This window comes from Notothenia rossii (assembly GCF_949606895.1).
Source record: "Notothenia rossii genome assembly, chromosome: 8".
NCBI classification, from domain to species: domain Eukaryota; kingdom Metazoa; phylum Chordata; class Actinopteri; order Perciformes; family Nototheniidae; genus Notothenia; species Notothenia rossii.
In genome coordinates this window covers 57,696,670-57,714,371 of record NC_136906.1, presented here as the reverse complement: position 1 = coordinate 57,714,371, position 17,702 = coordinate 57,696,670, and the positions used below count along the sequence as shown (strand labels likewise).

The 17,702-nt window shown below is 43.1% G+C and overlaps 1 long non-coding RNA gene across 3 annotated transcripts in view; it reads right to left on the bottom strand.

Annotated features, from left to right (window-relative positions):
* Positions 1 to 235: 235 nt before the first annotated feature.
* Positions 236 to 17,702, bottom strand: part of LOC307015585 — a 63,581-nt gene continuing 46,114 nt past the window's right edge. For 2 of the 3 annotated variants that reach the window (XR_013801602.1, XR_013801604.1), the window contains 3 exons: positions 5,665 to 5,895; positions 4,421 to 5,578; positions 236 to 1,569 (listed from right to left, as the gene is read on the bottom strand). This is a non-coding gene — a long non-coding RNA (uncharacterized lncRNA). The remainder of the gene's footprint in view (positions 1,570 to 4,420; positions 5,579 to 5,664; positions 5,896 to 17,702) is intronic. The other variant, XR_013801603.1, reaches the window with a different exon arrangement.

The following is a 17,702-nucleotide window of genomic DNA, read 5'->3' as shown; positions in this document are numbered from 1 at the left end:
CAAATCCTGTAGCAGTTCTTAGGATTTAGCAGCCCGGTATATATTACAGTTATTAAAGAAGGCATATGTATATAAAGTATATATTGCACATAAAGCACATATTGCACATAGTTTGACGGTATTTAACAGCAGCAAGTTACACTATTTACAAAATACAAGATACATACCTTGTAACAGTAAAAAGTTGTTACGTCCCAACTAGGGGAAAAGGAATGCAACACACACCAGTATGTAATTGGTATTAATTATAAGCGTTTATTTAAAACAGCTGTAAACAAAATAGCAGGCAAACAGCCTGAAACAAACAAAAGAGCCAAAAGGGCACAGGTTGACAAATAACCAACTAAAGGAGGACTCTAAAAAAGGAGTCTAAAGACATACAGGGAAAATACATACTAATATACTAAATAAAGAACGAAACAAAACCTCACTCTAAAGGTGGTACAACTAACACAAAGAATATATACAAAAACACAGCTAAACTAAAGGCAACAGTCACAAATCCTAACTATACTCTATACTCTAAACACTAACTAAGCTACTCTACACTCTAACTAATCACACAAGTTTTAACCCCAGAACAAAGAGCAAGTAGCGAGAGGCATCTGTCCCCATACAGAGCCTCCAGAATGATGATTGTCCCCAAGCTTTGTAATAATCTCCCGCAGGTGTGCGCCGGCTGTGCGCTGCGATTGGAGTGCGTCGGGCCCGGCGTGCTCCAATCGCAATCTTCAGGGGTGGACCAGGAGATGGGAGCCAATGCCGGGAGGGCAACCGCACAGCTCATTTACATAGAATACACACAGCTGAAAACACTCAGACGACCAGGAAGGCAGCAGCCGTAACACAAGTGTTTAGCATAAATTATACAGTTATTAACGGCATATATATATTGCACATATTGCACAAAGTTGGTTTGTATTTAGCAGCAAGGGGTGTTATAGTCTGTGTTGTGGTGTGTGTAGGAGGGTCTACGGGCAGTGACCGCTGCAGGAAGGAAGGACCTGCGGTATCTCTCCGTGTGACAGGTGGGGTGCAGCAGCCTGTCGCTGAAGGTGCTGCACAGTGAGGACAGGGTGTCCTGGAGGGGGTGGGACATATTGTCCAGCAGGGAGGACAGCTTGGCTGCCATTCTCATGTCTCCCACCACCTCGACAGTGTCCAGAGGACTCCCCAGGACAGAGCTGGCCTTCCTTACCAGTCTGTTCAGTCTCTTCCTGTCAGCAGCCGAGATGCTGCTGCCCCAGCAGGCCGCACCATAGAAGATGGCTGATGCCACAACAGAGTCAAAGAAGGTCTGAAGGAGTGCCCCCTGCACCCCGAAAGACCTCAGTCTCCTCAACAGTCTCCTTGTACAGAGCAGCAGAATTATCAGTCCAGTCCAGTTTATTGTTCAGATGAACACCCAGGTATTTGTAAGATTTCACAATCTCAATGTCTGCTCCCTGGATGTTCACTGGTGTCGGGGGGGAGTGTTGGCGCCGTCTGAAATCCACCACCAGCTCCTTGGTCTTCGCTGCGTTCAGCTGGAGGTGGTTCCTCTGGCACCAGAGGGTGAAGTCTGTGAGGCTATAAAGGTTTTACCATGTTTAGCACTACAAATGTTACCTGAAAATGGTGCTAGAGGCAAATTCAGGCAATCATTAAAGTTTTATAAAATCACCCTGAAGGGGACATGTCTATACCAAATGTCTTCGCTGTCCATCCTAAAGCTTTTGAGATATTTCACTCAAAAACAACACATTTTATTAGGGAACCATGAATGTGCAGAATTGTCCATGATTTCATCCAGTATAAATAGATTATACAGCTCTGAAAAAAATTAAGAGACAACACCTCAACATTATCAGTTTCTGTAGTTTTACTATTTATAGTTATGGTTTAACTTTATTCAAATTAAAGTGTGTAAATCAAAGTATTTGTGTACAGGCATTAGATCACAGTATTCTGGATATTATAAAATCAGTTCAACAGTTCACAATATGTAATTAGCTTTAGAACTGGACTAGATGCAGATAGAGATGAAAGAGACTGTGGCCTTCGAGGCTTGTGAAGGGAGAGAAGCAGCACAGGTCTTGTGATACATTTGGGCAAGTGTGTAAACAATCTCAAATCTCAAGGCCAGTAGGCTTTGGTAATGGATGAGTAACCCAAACTGAAGTGATGTACTCCCCGCCCAGAAACACTGGAACAGGCTGAATTAGCGCAAGGACCTCTGACACACTAATGTAAATAAGAGAGGAGCAGAATTTACAGAGCACTTCTTTTTCTTCTGCCTCTGAAACCACTCAGAGATCAAGGTTGTAGATTTATGTCTTTCGCCCTGAATGCCGCGGGGAGTGGGGTGGGGGGGAATGCTGTAGAAAGTAACTGAGTGTGCTTCACGAGCAGGACTCCTTAGAACACAACATCTTTCCAAAAGGACAACAGTTGAAAATTAGCCTGGTGGCTAACACTGGTACGTTTACAGCAATGTTGATCAATGTGCACTGTCCTTTAAATAAATAAACAAAAAAAACAAAAAAATGCAGCTCTCCCCTATATGAAAGTACATAAGACGCTTCGGTATCGGCGATACTGGCCCTGAAATACTTGGTATTGGATCGAATCCAGATGTTGTGGTATCGCCCACCCCTATAACAGACAGCAGAGCAGTGGGAGCCGGTTGGTCAATCCCAGACCCGTACTGCGCATGCGCAGATCTAAGATCCAGTAGAAATGATGAAGAAGTAAAAGTCTGCTGCTTATTGTTCTACTAGGCCAAAATCGAGTCAAAGAGTATATAAGAGTGAGAGTGAGTTAATTAATATATTTGGCAGTTTGGAGTAAGTCTGTAGGTTTGTTTGTGTGTGTGTGTTTCATGTATAATAGGCTTCTCACGATAATTAATTATGTTGGATACATTTTCCCGGAAATTTTTGCGATATACGATAATATTTTCGGCACCGTTGTATGACCATTTTAGACCACCAACATAATGTTAATATATAATAATAATTCAAGTACATCCTTTCAAACTGCTAGTTACATCCTCATGTAAATGGCAATTTATCGAGTTCATTTTTATTTATCGTACGATAAGTCAATTAATTGCTTATCGCGACAGGCACACAATAAAACAGTGGAAACATGTGTTTGACTTTCATTATTGAATGAAACGTTGTGCCCTTTATAGTCTGTGTCCAATATTGTGTATTTGTATATATTGTATATATATATCCTATATATATGCTGCTGACACGATAGCAGTCATTTAGTGCGCATATGTGTAATTAAACCCATGATATCAAAATCTAACTCCAGCCAGGTACCCAAAGTTGGCAACCCTGTTGAACACGACTTTTGATCAGAATAACAGCTAAGGTGAGCATATATCTCCGTGTTTTGCTACCTAAAGCTACTCGTGTGTTGTCTGTATTTGCTTCCCCTGTCACGAGTTCTGATCGCTCAGTGATGATCCTTATACTTCTATAATCTGTGGACTCTCAGGATGTTATCTTTGCTTGTTTGTGCAGATCAAATAAGTATATCGATCAGTGTAGCTAGAGTTCTGTGCTAACGGCCTTAAGATTGTTTCACTCATAGCTAATTCAGAGGCTCGGTGCTAGCTTTGTGGGTTTAAAAAAAAAAAAAAAAAAGATCAGTTAGCTGAGTTTCTTCCCGTTACATGGATATTTGGGGTGTAACGGTACACGTACCGAAATTATTCGGTACGGGCCCTTCGGTTCGGTACACGTGTGTACCGAAGTGTACCGAACGAATATAACGTTAAACGCAACAAATTGAGAACGAGAACAACTTTTTGGAAGTAATCTCAGGTGCTGCGTCGCAGCATTCAGAGTAATTTGCTCACATTGGGTTCAACGCGTCATAGAGCGACCAAGTCATTTCATTGGACGAGAGGCATACTATGAGAGCTGGTCAGAGGGATGCGTTCAAATGTACTCAGTAATTTGAGGAACTGTCGAAATGGCGAACGGAGATAAAGTTGAGCTCGAAAATCCTCCAGCATCATTTAAGTCTCCGGTTTGGAAACATTTTGGTTTCGCAGTTACGTACAAGGATGACAGACAAAGACAGGTGGACCGAACCAAAGCTGTTTGTCGGCATTGTTCAAATGAAGCTCAGCGCAAGTTCAGGCAGGAAGACCTATCACTTCGTATTGCACGTCATGGCAATACTCGCTCCCTTCACTAAATACTAGGGAGCGCCACTCCTCAGCGAACCTATCACTTCCCTCCATTCACAAGTCTAATTATCGCAGCTCTTCCCTCTATCCCTCTATATATGCTCTCCCCTTTTCCATCAGCTGTCTTCCAGGTGTCAACGCGCAAGTTGGTAGCTTACACTCCTCTTACGCCTAAACACTTGATACGAAAAACCTCAAACATGTCTAATTCAGACTCTTCAGAGAACTTACCTTTTTCGAAGGATCTTGATCCCGATTCCGATGCACTTCCAGAGGAAGCGTCAAACTCCTCAAGTCACCGTCGCCTCAGTTCTCGTCTGAGCGCCCGCAGCGGCTCTCGCACAGCAGAGGCAGAATTCCTCGCCGCCCATCTCCGGAAGCATGGTATCACCCCAGCTCCAGATCCGTGAGCTGTCGGATCAAGCCTCCGGTGCGGTCTCCCAGCCCAGGCCAGCAGATCCAGCCAGCCCCCCCAGAAGAGGGCGAGGGCGTTCTCGCGGCCGTGGGGGCAAAAGGTCTAAAAAGCGAGTCCTCCAGGAGCTCGCTCGGCCAAGAAATCCTCCACTCCTCAGGCTCGCTCCAGCACCGCTCAGCAGCCCAGCGTCGCCCAGCCCAGCGCCGCTCAGCCCGGGAGCTCCGGCACTCAGCCCCTCTTCGATGGCAGCCTAGTCAACACACTGCAATCTCTGGAAAGTTCTATGCAACTAATCGACGCTCGCCTCCAGTCCATGGAGAGAGGCCAGGCCGGAGCTTCAACCTCTTCGGCAGCCCCGCCGGGTCAGGATTTTGTATTTGGCATGGTAGTTCCTCCTCACTCTCTGGCTTCCGCCCTCCCGGCTCCTCCCTCAGGTAGGCCCTACATTCCCCAAGCCGCTAACATCTCCTCACGGCTCAGAGCTAAGATCCTCGACGGGAAAGACATTAATTTGGTCAGCCTTATTCTGCCTTCCCCGGAGTACGACAAAGCCATCGCCACGGGAGGAAGCATTACGGCGGTATTTAAATCCGCAGACCCCCGGCTCCTCAAAGACCTTTCTATAGGGCAATTTCTGGTAGCTTTTAGCATCTTCCGCGATGTCCTCTGCGCAGTTTACCCTGAAAGGAGAGTGGAGTTAGATGCTTATCTGGCCATGATTGGCGATCTTCACATCAAATACTGGAAATCCGTGTTTTATCAATACCATAAAAACTTCTCTAGCAAAGCAGCGCTACACTTAGCTCATTGTAACATCCGCCTGGACTGGTCCGTGCTGGATACCGAGCTGCTTGTAATGGCTACCGGCGGGCAACAAGTCGTCTCGTGCCTTAGCTGCGGAGCGCAGGGCCACACCTCTCTGCTCTGCCCTTCAGTGCCTCTCTCCGGGTCTAGCGTTTTTCCCACGCAGTATTCTGGGAACAATAAACCAAACCGTCAGGTGATCAAGCAAGGGGATAATAAGATTTGTGTTTCTTTTAATGAGAAAGCGTGTTCTTACCCTCATTGTACTAAATAGAAAAGAGGGCTCCTCCGACTCCATGAGATTCTTCACGGACGCTGCCCCATCCGTAGGTTTTGGGGGTTTCTTCCAGGGAGAGTGGTTCGCAGGCTCGTGGCCTCAGTCATTCCCCAGCCATGCCTCTTCCTCCGCTCTGCATGAGATCTTTCCGATCGCCGTTGCCTGCCACGTGTGGGGTCACCTCTGGCCCCGGAAGTGGATCTTAGTACTCTGTGACAACCAATCAGTGGTCGGGATTATTAATAAAGCGCGCTCCCCGTGCCGTGACATCATGCCGTTCATGAGAAGCATCCCGTGGTCTTCCATCACCCACAACTTCCTCATCTCAGCTCATCACGTCCCCGGCCACCTCAACTCAGTGGCTGATTCCCTCTCTCGCTTCCACTTCCAGACATTCCGGAACCTCTGCCCCGAAGCCATCACTCAACCCGTCAGGATTCCTCCCCTGCATCTCCTCTCTCTCTTCTAAATAGAAGCCCCCGCAAGGCACCTCGAATCCGCCAGGTTTTTTATGAGGAAGGGCTTAGCCGCTTCCACCCTTAAAACATACGATTTAGATTGGAGAACGTTCGCTTTATTTTGCTTTTCCGTAGGCATTACACTTAAACCAGTTCTCATCTCCACCGTGTGCGCCTTCATGTGCTACTGTGCCACTGATCGCCACCTCAAACCCCAATACATCCGGGGCCTCTTAGCAGGAGTTCAGTTTAATGTTCGCTGTTTCGATCCCGGCTTTCCCAGCCTGTTCGCAAACCAGTCAGTCAAACTCATTCTCAAAGGTCTTATTAAAACGTTTCCCCCTGTCTCAGACCGGAGACGTTCTATTACACTCTCCACTTTACGCCTTATGCTCTCCAAACTTAGAAGCGGGTTGTTCTCCCCTTATATCGATGCGCTACTTGATGCTTTATTTCTCCTAGCTTTTTATGCTTTCCTCAGACCAGGTGAATTTACCACAGCTTCTCTAACGTTCGATTCCAATCGTTATATCCTTTCCCGCCAGACATTTTAGCTTACATCTTCAGCACTCCAAATGCGGCGGCGCCTGCTCCGTCAACGCCGCCCGCAACGACTCCCAGTTCTGCCCTTATAAATCCATGATCAAATTCCTACAGCTTAGACCTACCTCTAATCCTCTCTCACCATTATTTCTTATCTCAGGGAACTTTCCCTTAACTCAACGACAGTTCGATCACTATTTAAAACAGGGGTAGCCAACGCGGTGCCCGCGGGCACTAAGTCGCCCGCAGGGGGGAAATTGGTCGCCCGCGTGCATGTTCTAAAAATAGCACAAGTCACCATGGAGCGCCGTCTAAAACAATTATTGAATACATTTTTATTTTTAAAATGACAATATTGAATATAAAATGTTAAAAGCACACATTTTGTATGTACATATGTAAGTGAAATGGAGATTTGGTGCGTGAAATTGAACTCTGACCCCAGATAGGTTCAGAGTTGAACTCCACTCACCAAATCTCCTTTCCACCTTTAGCTGAGACAAGACACACACACACACACACACACACACACACACACACACACACACACACACACACACACACACACACACACACACACACACACACACACACACACACACACACACACACACACACACACACACACACACACACACACACACACACACACACACACACACACACACACACACACACACACACACACACACACACACACACACACACACACACACACACACACACACACACACAGCAGTGGTGAGGATCTCAGCCTGCCACTGACGGTCAACCAGAAAACATCAGCAGTTAGCTGTTAGCAGTTAGCCAACAGAGATCACAGCTCCTCATATCTTTTCAGAAACTGGACAAAAGTTAAACAAGTACAAACCACAGACTGTCTGTGTCATGGCGAATACAGTCGCTGGTTTATTTATGTCTGTAGGCCGTTGTTATGAGTGTGGAATGAGCATATACAACGTTAGCTTAGCCTGGTCGACCCAATTCAGAAAACAAGCATTTTAAAAGGTTTTTCGCCTGCCGTCTTGTCTGCAGACTTGTCAAGCATTAATTCATGGTTTTTACTAAACGGTATCAGTATGTTGTTACTTCGGCATCATTTAGAAACGTGTATTACAATTGAATCACGGTAAAATATGTTCATTTTGTTGTAGTTGTAGCTCCCGAGCCAGCGCGTCTTGTTTGAATGATGCGAGTAAACACAGCTGGCAGCAGCGGTGAAACTCGAGCAATTAGAGCGAAGTCGCGTCCGGTGTGAACGCAGCATTACCCTGATAGATCTCGCGAGAATGTGTATAAATATAGATACATTTTCATAACAAAACAATGGGGTTGCTATAGCAATGGTAAATCATTGTTAATAATTATTGTGAGGAATAATTAACATTAACATGTGATCAGACACTCCTTCACATACAGTAAATTAATATGTATTCTGATTATTATTAATAATAATATTATCGTTAAAGGTGAACCGTGCAATTATGTTATTCAGGAAGTTTGTATCAAACAAGTAGCCCTTCGTATTACTCAGTACCCTTGAAGTAGCCCTCGGTGACAAAAAGGTTGGTGACCCCTGATTTAAAGCAAGTTCTCATTAAATCCGGGTTATCATACCTCCTATACGGTTATGGCTAGAAAGGATCCGTCTAGTGTAAATATGACGTCACGTTCTCGTTGTAACTCTCGTTGTAATCGGAGCGGCTCGGAAACACATCTACAGCAGTAACATGATGCAACATACACATTAATGCAGCAGCAATATTAATAGAGAAACATCAGACATAATAGTAAAACACTGCAAGAGAACATTTCCTTGTACCAGGAGCTATCTTGGGACTTTTACTGCGACAACGTTGACTTGCCTGTGAATACAAAATAAACCATAGTGTTGGTGATCTACAGTGTTGTCATTCTTCTTTGAACACCAGCAAGACCGCTAACACCCTATTTAAACAATCACACTCCCTGTAATTGACATAATTAAAAGATAGTTTAGCTTCTCATCATCATTTGCTGTGGCCCACTGATGTTAACGATCGTAACTGAAAGGCTGCCTGCCAAACGTAAACATTCAGCCATGTGACATTCAGCCAAACTCTCGCGAGAGTTTTACATAAGACGGATCCTTTCTAGCCATAACCCTCCTATACACGGGGCATTCATTTAGAATAGGTGCAGCTACTTCCGCTGCTAATCAAGGCGTCTCATCCTCATCCCTGCAACAACTCGGACGGGGGTCCTCCTCCGCTTTCTCATCCTACATTCGTCCGGACCTCAGTGCCGTGCTGGCTATTGTTAGAAATTAAAATCAATGTTTTAATGGGGAAATGTAGTTTAAACATGCCGTCAGTTTTAATGCAGTTTTACACTGAAAAAACAGAAATTCTTGTGCACAACCAGCTGTTAAGCTTTATTCTGAAACTCTTTCATCTCCGGTTGGCAGTTAGCATGTGGTAAATTTACAATTTCCTAAAGAGGTGAATTTAGTAGCGAAATGATATGGAGTGGTGCAAACCAAAGCCTACTGATTTAACACTACAACTATAGATGTCGAGATACTACCATGCTGAATATTAAATGAAGGTACAGTTTATTTGAATACATTATTGTTTACAGACGAGAGTAGCATGTGACAACATCTGGAATGACCGGAAACCAAACGAGCCGAGAAGTATTTTTTAGAGTATTGATTACAGCGTTTAGAATGTGTTACATGAAAAGTGATGAAAGAGAATATGAGGAGAAAAAGGCGTGTTAAGCATATATTGAATGTGAAAAGAACCAATCCTCTGTTTAAATGCAACAACGGACATTGGAGACGAGGCGAGCCGGCTGGCGGGGAGGAGCCAGCAGAGGATATAGCACCGGAGGAGAGATCGGCCTCTTCTCTTCCCTTACGAGGAGCGGATCACAGCTGTTTGTCTGACTGAACAATATCATGCTTGTGACCAACCCGCGCCTTTTTTAATTAAAGTACCCAATTGAACTTTCACAGAGACTCCATTTAGTCTCCTTTTAAAGCTTCTCTCCTGGACGGGAGAATAACGAACACAGTTTACACTATCCAAAGGTCTCTCCAACCTTCAAATTGGTACGTATGCATATAACTGGTGGTGGTTCTTAGCATGTCAGCACGTATATTCGCCCCGCGGCTCATGTTTATCCTTGCCATGTCTAACCCCGTACGTCCAGGTCGTAACCTTCGGGTCTGTATAAAATGTGTCCCTGCTAAGTCAGGTTGCCCTGTACGTCCGGGAAGCCCTGTATGTCCGGGACGCCCCGTATGTCCGGGATGCCCTGTATGTCCGGGACGCCCTGTACGTCCAGGAAGCATGCCAAGGAGGCATCAGTATGTCTAAATCCCCACATGTATTAACCTCTCATTTCATCCATAGATTCCCACTGCATGCCACAAGGTAAGAATTCATCACGTTCAGTACTTCATACTTTCACTTCTTTTGGGGGTTCATCGGAAACAGTTCTTTTCCTTCCCGAATGATATCCTACAAAACCTGGGCCTAATCGCCAAACACCATTTCATTCACTTGTTATAAACTGTCATCATTATGTTTCATTTATATAATGTGACCCGATAATAAACATGTATTTCATACATCACGCCTCTCCTGATTGAAATGAAGCTCAGCGCAAGTTCAGGCAGGAAGACCTATCACTTCGTATTGCACGTCATGGCAATACTCGCTCCCTTCACTAAATGATAGGGAGCGCCACTCCTCAGCTAACCTATCACTTCCCTCCATTCACAAGCCTAATTATCGCACCTGTTAATCCCTCAATATATGCTCTCCCCTTTTCCATCAGCTGTCTTCCAGGTGACAACGTGCAACCCTCCTCCACCCCTTCGCCTCCTGCTTCCAACTCAGAGCCAAGCTTAATCTTCTCCCTTCCAACCAGACCTAACCACTTATCACCACCACCAGTGTCTAGACCCAGGGGGGTTCATCGGAAACGGTTCTTTCCCTTCCCGAATGATATCCTACAAAACCTGGGCCTAATCGCCAAACACCATTTCATTCACTTGTTATAAACTGTCATCATTATGTTTCCAACCCAACTCCCACTAGCATTTAAGCCACCACCACTCGCAAAAAGTTCAGACCGAGCCAAAGTTATTACAAACGCCAAATATCCTTTTGTTGCCATGTTAGCAAAGCGCTACCTGGCTGTATCTGCTACCTCTGTCCCTAGCGAGATGGTGTTCTCCACAGCAGGAGACATTGTTAGTGCCAGCAGATCTGCCCTTTCGGCAAGCAATGTGGACAAGTTCATTTTTCTTTAAAAAAACATGAAAATACAATGACAAGCAAGTCATAATGTCAAACTGGCTGCTTAGGTACTAGTACAGTACAGTTAATGCTGCACCTTAATGTTTATTTTATTATATTTTGTATTTATTTGAGTGAATATTCACAGTTTAATAATAATTAGAAACCCAAAACTAATAGTTTATGTTTTGTGAGTACTAGTAGCCTACAGTAAAGTTGAAATACAGATTATTTCAGTTCATCAAAGTGCTGCACCTTAATGTTTATTTTGTTATATTTTGTATTTATTTGAGTGAATATTCACAGTTTAATAATAATAAAATAAAATAAAAAGATATTTTATGTTTTGCGATAATTTTTTTGTGCTGTACCGAAAACGTACCGAACCGAACCGTGACCTAAAAACCGAGGTACGTACCGAACCTAAATGTTTGTGAATGGTTACACCCCTAATGGATATAAAACATTCATAGTTTATTGAATATTAAGATGCCCTCAGACGCTGTTTCCTACAGATGACGTGTTTTGCCCCCCGGTATCGGGGGTGCTGTGTAGAAGAGGTTAAACATTTTATCCAGGATAAAAGCCACATAGTTGTACCTGCAAGGTGAATACAGCTGACAAAAAAAAAGTTTGAATGCGTACATTAAAGGTCCCATGTCATGCTTTTCCGGTTATTACCCGTCCCCTTGTGTGTTATGCATGTAAACGGTCGGCAAAGTCACAAACCCTCAAAGTACACCCTGTAGCGAGTACAACACAGAAAATACCTGTCTGTGCTGCACCTCTTTGGCGATTTCTCCTCCCTGAGACGGCGGGACGCGGCGAGGCTGTGAGTCGGTGTGTGAGCACACACACAAACTCCCAGCCAGGCTGCGGGTGTGTTTCGGGCTGGGTTTTGTTGTGTCTCGCTGTCTCGCAGACAGCCACTGGGCTCATAGGGAGGGAGGGGGGTGGGGGGGCAGGATCTCCAACAAGCCGTTTAGGACAGAGTGAATACACATACTATATAGAGATGCTGTATGAGAAACCAATGTGATTTTGGAACACAATATACATCTATTTTAGTATACCTCAACAATGGAATTATGAGAAATGGCCATGACATGGGACCTTTAACAGGTTTATGATATCACTGCCCCGTCTAAGACATGAGTCGATCTGACTTTAATTACATTTGACTCAAGTGTTTCGTCAACTTAACGTGTTGCTTAAAATAATACTTCTCCATGTATGTGACACTGTAAGTCTTGCACGGCCAGATACGGCTCAAGAAGCTGACTCGGATAAGGAAATATATGATGAATTATGATGGGATATGATGTGATATGAATGATAATGGGACACATCGAGGTCTGCACTCACAGTGCCGCGGACTGTAATGTTACTTTGATCCAGTTACTTATGTTGTGGCAGATATTTAAGTAAGGTTTCTTAACGCTAATGGTATAATAGTCAGATTGCTCTGAAGATGGGAGGTGATATTCTATTAATGTTCACGTTCACACGTCAGTTGATTTTTGCCGGCCGTCTTTCCTGCAACGGCAGTTTAAACTATATTTCCTCTATCCTGTAATATTACTTGATAGCCTCAAACTCCGCACACTGAGCTCTGATAGGGCAGCAGGCGGTGCTTTCACTGAGTTGATCTCTTATCCTGGAACCACACCTGCTCCGGACCAGGTAAGCAGTGAAAAAAACTAAAATCTGGCTTAGTAGTACAGGCCTCTGGTGTAACACGATGTTTACAAAAAGTACCATGGAAACACAGCGCCAATTAGGGGGCATTTAATATCGTCATACTAATGTTAATTTAAAGGTTACATTTTTTACTTAAAAATTGTACATTTGGTTATTTGATATAGTTTTGTATATTTACAGGGACAGTTGCAAACCCAAAGCAGCTCATACCAAAAGTCCCAAAGGTCCCAAAGCTTGCCCCTGTATTTTTATCCTCCACCCAAAAGAAAAGGAGCTTCATTCAGCTGTGAGTGTGACAACAGACTGAGTAGTGCGTAGGGTCGGTTTGGAATCGGGCCACAGAGAGACTAGGAAACCCCTCTGTTATTCCCCACGCCTTTTATCTTGTACTTTAATTCACTTTAGGTCATTACAGTGACCAAAACATGCTGGCTATTGTTGGTAACTCAGTTGAAAATCAGGGCTTAAAATCGTATAGTTCAACGTCAGCACTTCATAGTGCTCAATTATTCTTACCAAAACTATCTGAAATTATTTTACTAATATTTTTAGTTTGCAATTTGTGTGTGAGTGGTTAAGGATCCCATATATCATAGTCTTTTTTTTACGTACTTACTGGATCTCTTAATAAGGCATGTTCACCTTATCAACTCAAGAGAAAGATAGTCTGGAAGTGCAATTAATTTACAGTAGTTCCAGGTTTAATAAGGCAGAAGAAGGCATGCAATTAGGCTGCCTCGGCGTGTATTTCTCAGTGTATTGTGATTCTTTGCGTCTGCAATTTTAATCATTTCTTAAATCTGTCTCACATTTTGCCCATTTTAATGGAAGTAATGTACTATAATCCCTGAACTGCTTTATGAAGACAGTAGGGTTTACCATCTGGTTAACCTTCCTGAGTTCTCATGAAGACAGATCAACTAAAGAAGGGACTCTGAAAACCAGAAATTCCAAGGATGATTCCAAATGTTTAACATATTCAGAGCAAAGACAGTGATGAATGGTTAGTGTGTGGAGCCTGTACAGTAGGTGTGGGCGTTTGCATGTGGTACAGTGGATTCAGAACACTACAGAGGCAGAATGAGAGTAGAGATAAATCTGAGTGGCACACAGTAATGGTGCGTGGGTTTCAGTGAGCATGTTTTAAGTCAAGAGGAGCGTGTGTGTTTCTTTTATCGCTTGCTCCCTGCACCCTTTATTTTAAGGGATGATGACAGTTAGGGAGGATAGGTGGTGACTCACAGTAAGGAAAGGAAAGATGTGAGAAGTTGTCTGGTGCACACTCGGGTGCCCTATTCATTACTTTGAGATGTGAAGGGGGGGCTAACAAATGTGCGCACTTTTATAATGAAAATGCCCGCTGCATGCATATCAAGTGAACGTTCTTTTTCCTGGGTGGTCTTGAAGCTGAAACAGTACAGTGAAAATTAATGGTGCCCAGAGGGGGAGGATGGTAGACCAGTTAAAATTACATTTTGTCAGTTAGGGTTATAGAGTAATTACTTTTTGGCAAAAAGATGTAGCCAGTTTGATTCACTTGAGTTAAAACCAAAGCACCATTGTTATGGATAATTACTACTTTGTCTTATTTTTTGGTGATGCAATTGTTATGTTTAGCAAAGTCATTGCTGAGATTTGGAAATAAAGTGACATCACTGCAATAAAGTCAAATTGGAACGGAAACCAGATGGATCAGAACGGTGTAGTCAGATTGTGAATACACCAATGCAAAACACACATAAGGTGTCGCTAGGAATCTACGATTGCACAAGAAAACGAAAAATAAAGTTTATCCAGAATGTTCCTCTGCAAAGTTGTCTTCAATCTGTTTCATACAAATTTAGCTTAAGCTAGGGTTTGTTTAACTTTTTGTTTCCCAGCTCGACCAACTTCTTGGTTTACTCAGACAACTCAATTGTTTATTTGATATCTATATTAGATGCAGCATATAGTTTGACATCTAGGTTCGGGCCTCATCACTCCACAAAGTCACAGAACATTGAGTGATGATTAAATAACTATTCCCCCCGAGGGAGGGAGAGGCAGGCAGATCAGAGGCCTTTACTACGAAGCCGGATTGTTGCTTAGCGAGGTAACTTCAGGGTTAACTCTGGGTTTCCGGTCCTACGAAGCTGGTTCACTTCTTACGGGGGTAAATCTCCATGTTAACTTATGCTGTTCCAGGATAAGAGATCAACTCACTGAAAATAAATAAACACAAGGATAATTATGTGTTATTGTTGAGTAAATGGAGAATTGCACAGGGGAAAATAACGTATCTAGCAGCGTCCATAGCAACCACCTTGGTAACAAGGAAAACGTTGTATGGACACAATTTCCTGAAGTAATCTTCGTAATAACTAGCAAACTAAAGATCATGTACATCCACTGCACACATAATCTGAAATAACAACTCATATTTCTCGAAGCGCATTTTAATGGCCAAACTAACTTTAAAATAGGCATTTTCCACCGAGAATAAAACGAAGTACGGCCATGTTTTTTTTTTCTGCAGGGAGAAATTTGAAGATCAGGAGACATAGACGCCAGCCATTGGAATGAATGGAATGCAGTTGGAGGTCAATCACAGAGCTTGAGAACTAATCACGGGGCTTGTCAAACAGAGCACATGGTGTAGTCCTAAACGATAGCTGGGGATTCTGGGTAGTGAAGTGTCTTCTGCCATCCTTTACTCCGAAAAAATATTTGTTTCTCCGAATCGAAGGGGAAAAATACAAAAGCATTGCGCACAATTTAAACCAATCAATGTTGTGTAATTAACAGGGATAATCTGGTGTTTTTTAGTTGATGAGTAGTGCAGATATCACTGTAAAATCAATGGACAGTAAGGGGAATACTTACTTCCGGGTGTACAATTATCCGTTATCCAATGGGAATGGACGCTCGCATTGCCTTTAAGGGCAGCCGACACAAATGAATGCCGTGCTTCCATGAGCGTCAAATCCCGCCGCAGATGGGAATACATTGCAATCAGTTGAATGCTATTTTCGTCCCTTTATGAAGCTGAAGGAGCGTCACAACTGCACGCCACGGGACCCTGACCAAGCGTCGCTCCTGGACGATTATGGAGTGGGAGTGTGTTGATGATGAAGCCTGAGATGAACCTTTTATTGAACCGATTTGCTGAAAGGCTTCAAAGCTCCATAAGGTTTTATCTCGCCATCACTACTTCATAAGGCTTCATCTCACCATCACTACTGAAATTAGGTCTGCATGATGTTGAAGAAGGATCAAAATGGCCTGGGAGTTTTGCAATTCCCTTCTCTCTTATGCCTTTAAGAAAGGGTGTTATCACGATCTGATTGGCCTAGGTGGGAAATGCACTAAGCTGCTCCGAATTACAAATTTAGAGCCAGTCTCCACACTCAGTGCCACAGCTGTTAGAATAACATTCTAATCAACTCAGAGGAATTGTGTAATTAAGCTAAAAATGAGCCAGGAAAAAATAGGAAAACAAGTTCATTGCATTTAATTACTTAGCTGATGCGAAGCGACTTACAATTAGTGCAATAAGTCATAAAGATACAAATTCAAAACAGTGAAAGACATGCTGGTACATTGGCTTCAAATAAGCCACAGCATTATAAATTCTGGTGTATTAGATTTAAATGTGCAAAACCCATTACATAGTAAAAATGTTCTTATTTTGTGTGTACATTTTAATGGCCAAAATGCAGGCAAGAAAGGTTGCTTTCAGCCTGCTACACAGAAGCAGTGTAGATTATCTGCTGTGCTCATGTCAACAGGGACATTGTTCCTCCATTTTAAAACCACAAAAGCAAACAGGCGTGTTTTTGTTGAGGGGTAACCAAGTACAACTAGCAGTGAGGGAGTAGCAAATAGCATACTACGAGGGACTGCCACAATAGATTGCCATTACATTTGAAGCAGACATTTATGTTTCTCTCAGGATTAATTAAAATGTTTCCAATAAAAGCAAAGTTAATTTCCTTCCCATTAGCCTTAGCTGTTCTTTATGTTGCCTAATGTTAAAATGTTATCATTTATCAGGAGGGTGAACATGGTATACGTTAAACCTGCTGGAACAGTATGTTAGCATTGTTTTTGTTAGCATGCTATGTAGCATTTCTCTTTATGGTGCATTCATTGATGACAAATTATTCTAAACGGCGCCTCACTTTAATGTCACAACCGGGCACTAATGATAATCCAGCATCTGTATCTAGTTTGTATACCTACTGTTAGTGTCGTACATTAAAATGTAAGGTATAGTTTGATTCAGTTATATGTATCATAGAAGACACTGGTGTGATATTTGTATACCATTGCGCTATACGATAGCAAGCAAAACAAATCATCATAGTCACGCTGGTTCCAATGTATCACAAAAATAGCATAACAACCCATTTCAAAACGGATAATTCAATATTACACAGAAGCTGCTTTTACTTTTTACACTTCTCCGAAAAATGAAAATGCTGCGTGTGTTCTTCCTGAATGTGAACTGTGGCAGTCAGAAGATAAACGCACTGAAAAGGGCTTTTTGATGTGGGAAGTATCAGAAGCACTCTTAAGTCTGATGATAGCAGATGTCTACTCAACCATCTGTTTCAGACACTCTACAGTCTGCCGTCCCCACATGAAAAGTACTTCTGAATACCTTGCACTTACCTACTGAATACGCTCAAATAATCTACCTCCTCTTGAATATCTTATTTGATTTGTTTTCTGATCCATGCAGTGAAGTAGATTGGCTATTGATTTAGTCTTGATGCAGTGACGGTGTCAATAAGGGCCAATACTAATATGGCTCAGGAAATAGACTGCCAGGATGGAGCTGCAGAGTTATTAATATCATTGCTATTGAGCTCTTCAGTTCCTGAGTTGAGCTTGTTAGCATTTCGGATGGTAATAACCCAAACAACTGCTGCTGCCTCGACACCTGAGGGGGAGGGGGGCTGCCAAATCCTTCCAACTCTATCAATCAGATTTCCAACATCAAAAAACTCATCCGTGTGCTGTTTATGGATGTATAAAGAAAACA